This window comes from Mauremys reevesii, unplaced genomic scaffold, assembly GCF_016161935.1.
Source record: "Mauremys reevesii isolate NIE-2019 unplaced genomic scaffold, ASM1616193v1 Contig20, whole genome shotgun sequence".
NCBI lineage: Eukaryota > Metazoa > Chordata > Testudines > Geoemydidae > Mauremys > Mauremys reevesii.
In genome coordinates, this window is record NW_024100827.1 from 121,373 (window position 1) to 127,372 (window position 6,000).

The window sequence follows — 6,000 nt, forward strand, 5'->3', positions numbered from 1 at the left end:
AGTCGGCTTGGGCACAAACTGTTTCTCGGGGCTGCGGAAGAAATCCAAGCCCACTATGATAATCCTGAGTCTGCAGTAGCTCTTGTCACTTCTGCAGTCCAGGTCAGCGACTGCTGAATCCATGTAGCAACAGGTCTATGCCCTCAGCATCTGGCCACCCCATGGCCCAATCATTTTTCATCCTCCTAAATACCACTGCAAGGGGACATCTAGGAAAACCCCTTGCAGTGCTGGGGTCCATGGCCCTGTGTGGGCTACCCATATCCTGCTATTCTACACACTAGAACCACGTCAGTTCCACTGGGCCTGTGGTGTTTTGAAGGAAGAGGCAACTGCTGCTGTTAACTGAAGGTTGTATCATTGGTGGGTGTGTGGATATATATCATCTGGAGCAAGCAGACTTGTTCAGGTGCACCCACCACGTGTTGCTCGATTATTTGAAGGTTAGTCTACATTTTGACTCATAAAGCCATCATGAGTTTGTATTGAACAACTCACGGCTCGCACATCTCAATCCTCAGACACCAGTTTCTACTTTAGACTTGCATTTGTCACGTATAAGTCTCAGACAGACAGACTGCTTGCAGTATTTTGAAAAAGAGAAATTTCTCTTCACACCAACACTTGATTTTAAATGCTATTTTAATTTTTATTCTAGTTATCTGATAATGATGCAGCTTTTCTCTTAGTGTTAAAATGCTTTGTTTCACTATCTTAATTCACTAACACTGACAACATTCCAATTTCTAGATTGGTTACTCACATAATAAACATCTGTAATGAACAAAATACATTGAATAACTCAGTGCAGATAGGTGAATGGAGTGAAACTACAGTTCTTCATATACAGCATTTCTGTTTCTGGGTATATTTACATAATAAAAAAAGAATCGTTGAATCTCAAGAAATTATAAAATCCTCTACTGTGCTTGAATAAAGGAATCAAAACATTTAAATCTTCCTATACAAAGAGATCAGTCTTCATTAAAAGAAAATGATTTCAAACACTCCATGATACTTAAAACTCCACCTACTCAAAAGATAGCAATGAAAACAACAGAGGTCTGCTTTTAAACTGAATTTCTCCCATCCCAGAAGAGCTACAGCTTGAACTTGCTTTTTATTTTCTACTCCCACAGATGGAAAGAAGGTGCACTGCAGAGGTGCCCAACTCACTGGTACATAATGACCCAACCTGTCACAGCTGAAATGCTGACTGTGACAAGCGCTGCAGGCTTCAAGAAAACATCATTCAGTCCTGGAACATTCTTCCAGATAAATTTCTATTAAAACTAAATATTCAAAAGTACATGGTTAAGTACTTGTTGCTTGGAGGTAATGAATTACTCATTTGATCTTATAATAACTATTTTAACTTGTAATATCCCTGTAAAATACCAATTAGAGGCTGCTCTGCATTTGAATCTGAGCAAAACAAGTCTGTATTTGCATGCTCTTTTCATACATTTTGTTCTTTGTGATTTTGTTGAATTTAAAGTGTTTATGAAAACTGGAGGATTCAAGAACAGAGCCTCTTCTTACTGGATTGCTTTATATGGAGTGATCCCAGCAGGGACAAAATGCCACAGGTATGTCTTATATTAGGTAACAGCAAGTGTTCTCCAGTCGTTATAGCAAGACAGCTGGAGCATAACCAGGGCTGTAGGAATTGTGCCTTCGGGAAGAAATGGTTAATAATCGATTCATTCCTGTTTCAGTTTGTCAGCCTTCCGCTTCGTTACCCTGACCCTTGGGGAAATGTGCACCCTGCTGAAATGTTACAGCAGATGGGTCTGCATGCACAGAGCTCCTCTCAGGGGGCGTGTGGCAGCTGACACCGGCCGTTGGAGGCAGGAAGACAGGGAAATCCATAGAACATTCCTGTTTACAATAAGATCGTTAAGTTGCACTTATTTTTATTGTGCGTCTAATTCGTAGGAAGACGCTTCCCCCCGGTGCTGAGCTCTGCTGCACAGGCCGCACTTGGATTTTAAATGTAGTAACTTACATGCTGGTTAGAGAGGGGGAAACGAGCTCAGTGGACCGACATGAAGTAAATACCTTCCTTCAAGCTTTCCTTTTTGAGCAGCGCCTTTGCTGTAAAACAGGCTTGGGCCCAGCTAAAGGGCAGGCAGCGGCTGGGCAAACCTCTCTCACAGCTCTGCCAGCCCATCCCACGCTCGACCTGTGACACCCCCCTCTACTAGTCCAGTCCTGGTCTTCCCTCAGCACGCACACACTGCTCTGCAGTGCGCTCAGTGGGTGCTGTGAGTGCTCAGCATTTTGTACAGGGCCTAGCACAATGGAGCCTCAGACTGAAGGCTGAAAGGCTACCAGGGCTCTGCACCTCCACTGCTCTAGCACTTCAGTATAGACACTACCAGCGCCCACGGGAGGGGCTCTTCTGTTGCTGTTGTTCATCTACCTCCCCAAGAGGTGGTAGCTAGGTCGACAGAAGAATCCTGCTATTGATCTAACGCTGGCTATGCAGGTGCTTAGGTTGGCTTAAGTACATTTCAAGCACTTTCCCAAGGCCATGCCCCACTCTGCCTCTTCCCGCACACGCCTGTCTCCTCCCCAAAGCGTGCCCCATCCTCGCTTCCTCTCTCCCCAGCACTCCCTGCAGGCTGAGGAACAGCTGATCGTGGTGGGTGGGAGGTGCTGGGAGGGAGAGGAAGAGTTGATCAGTGGGGCCAGCGGTGAGCAGGAGGCACTGGCAGGGCGGGGCAGGGGAGGAGTTGGCTGATAGTGGGTGCTAAGCACCCACTAATTTTTTCCTGTGTGTGCTCCAAGGCTGAAATATCTAGCTCCTAGGTGCTCTGCATGAGCATTGAAGGCACACTGGCACTTTCCATCAAAGGGGGATATTAAAATCTATACCATTAGCCAAAATGTCCATCTTTGCTGTTTGCCAATATATTGTGTGTGTGAGGTTCAGCAGAGGTTATTGCATGTAGTTATTGGTGAAAAACTTTGTGGTTGTCCACATTTGTACGGTACATTTCATGTTGGGGAGTTTGATTTTGGCAGCCAGTTTGTCTGGCTGCACATGTTGTTTAGATGTGTATCCGCTTGGCGTGATGGGTGTAATCAATTAAGTCTAGTTTTTTTTAAAACATGTCAACCAATTTTGGGTGCCTGGCTTGATCATGATTCGAATTTCTGATTGACGTCAATAAGAGCTGCAGGTGCTTAACACTTCTGAACAATCAGGCATTTGTGTCTCAAGTTGAGAACCTAAAAATAGAATCATACATAATTAGTGGAAGTGTAGCCCACACCACAGAGTTCAGATTCTAGTACTGCCATCCCCAAGTGTTAGACTGTCATGAGTCAAGTTCCCCCAAAATGTGAGATTGGCTTAAATATCATGAGATTTTTTTCAAAGTAGGCTTTTTTCATTTACCTTTTGGTGTTTGAACCTTTAGGTCTCACTCAATTCACACTTTCAAGCTTTTCTACAACCGCAGGCCTAGAAACTTCCTTTAAAAAACAATGAACATTGAGCTTCTCCCAAATCACATGCCTTCAGGAGCTGGAGCTGCAAGCAAACATCAACACACAAGACTTGTGATTAAAAAATCACAAGAGTTGGCAACACTGTTCTGAACTTTCCCAGTTTGGTGGTGGTCGGATTTGGATTTGATTTGGCCCATTATAGGGACCTGAAGCAAAGTCTGCCTGCACATTTCTCTGTATTTTGGGGGGCTGTTTGGGTCTGGTGGTTTGGTTCAAATTCACCACTACTAAAAACAAAATAAATTTATATGGATGGATTAAAAATGTTAGTTAAGCAATTTGTTGTGAGCTGGTATGCCTAGAAACAAAGCATCTGTAGAGGTTCGTAGACAGATGCCAAAGGAAAATATCATGCAGAAGAACAGGCAGATTGTGTTGAGCCACCTGTATTCAAGCACACTCGCTCCATTGCTTTTTGGTCTAGATCTCTTTTAAAGTGTTACCCAAATCTTTATTAATTTGGCAAGTTCCTTAGAACCATTAGAAAAGCTACAACCAGGAACAACTCAGGAAGCAAAAATTGAGATGCTTCTGAATTCCGCTGAAATAGTGTAAAAATACATTAATGCAACTACATAAACGTCAGAAGTAAGTTATTACCAGATGGCAGCTTTCTAGCCTGTGAAATTGGTGATTCTCAATGCAAGTTCTAGTAGATTAAAGTCCACATATAAAAAAACCAAACACATTTGGCACTAATTGTCATCCTTGCTGGCAATCTTAGCAGAGATGCTATAGTGTGATGGGAGAATCAACTCCCATCCTTCTTCTAGTTTATAGTTCAGTAACATTGGCAGAGAATTTCGCTGCCTCTACCATATCTGATCTGTGGACAGAGGAATTCACACACAGACTGTCATGGTGGGACCTTTGTTAGCACTAAACTTGCACATCCACACATTGCTCACTACATTCATAAATGCTGTGAATATTTTAACCACACCTATCTTGATTCCTTAGATCCATGCTTTCTAGGTGTCATAACTATGAAGGGAAGGGTAACAGCCCCTGTGTACAATACTATAAAATCCCTCCTGGCCAGAGACACCAAAATCCTTTTAGCTGTAAGGTTAAGAAGCTCAGGTAGACTGGCTGACACCTGAGCCAGAGGACCAAAAAGGGTCCAAGATACTTTCAAATCTTGGCGGGGGGAAGGTTTGTGTTTGTGCTCTTAGGTTTGGGGTTTGTTAGCTCTTGGGACTAGGAGGGACCAGACATCAATCCATGCTCTTCAAGTCTTCTGAACCAGTCTCTCATATTTCAAACTTGTAACTAACAGCCAGGCCAGGTGTGTAAGGTTTATCTTTGGTGTCTCAACTTGTAAATGTTTCTTTTTGCTGAGAGGATTTTACCTCTGTTTGCTGTAACTTTGAACCTAAGGCTAGAGGGGGTTCCTCTGACCTCTTTGAATCTGATTACCCTGTAAAGTTATTTTCCATCCTGATTTTACAGAGATGATTTTTACCTTTCTTTCTTTAATTAAAAGCCTTCTTTAAGAACCTGATTGATTTTTCCTTGTTTTAAGAACCAAGGGTTTGGATCGGTGTTCACCAGGGAATTGGTGGAGGAGGTTATAGTATTGGGAGGGAGATATTCGGGGGTGGGGGGAAGGTAGACAGAGATTCCCAAAGAACTCTTAAATGATTTGGGTGGTGGCAGCAAAACCAGATCCAAGCTGGTAATTAAGCTTAAAGGGTCTCATGCAGGTCCCCACATCTGTACCCTAAAGTTCAGAGTGGGGAAGGAACATTAACAATAGGGATGCCATGAGTATTATTGGTGTGTGTGTATGTGCTTATTCAGCTTGTTTAGTGTGCAGTTTAACTTCAGCTGAAAATCAGTCTGACAACAAAGCAAGCATGAATCAAACCAGAAGCAGCAATGCTTTTGCAGTTTGCTGTCCAGTAAGGCTAGGAATTTGGGGAGGCAGAGAATGGCGAAATACAGAAAACAATAGGAGTACTTGTGGCACCTTAGAGACTAACAAATTTATTAGAGCATAAGCTTTTGTGGGCTACAGCCCACTTCGTCGGATGCATAGAACGGAACACAGAGAAAGTGGCTATTTATACATACAGAGAACATGAAAAGGTGGAAGTAGCCATACCAACCATAAGAGGCCAATCAATTGAGATGAGTTATCATCAGCAGGAGGGAAAAAAAAACAACCTTTGAAGCAATAATCGAGATGACAATGTCCTGTTGGAAAAGTTTTCTACCACCAGAGAGGAATTTTGGTGGATTGGGGCATATATTTGAACAGCACAGTTCTTACTCATTTATTTTCTTGAGCTGATGATGTTCATTACTGGGTTGTAGCCACGTCTAAAGCAAAGAAGTAAAAACTGAAGAAAATGTCCTCATAAATAGGAAATGTTTGCAGATGCTACACCACGGTAAGCGCGTGGCGCTTCGTAGTCTTGGGATGCCCTGTTTGTGAATTAATTGAGTGCTAATTGTTTGCAACTAAATGCCTTGTTT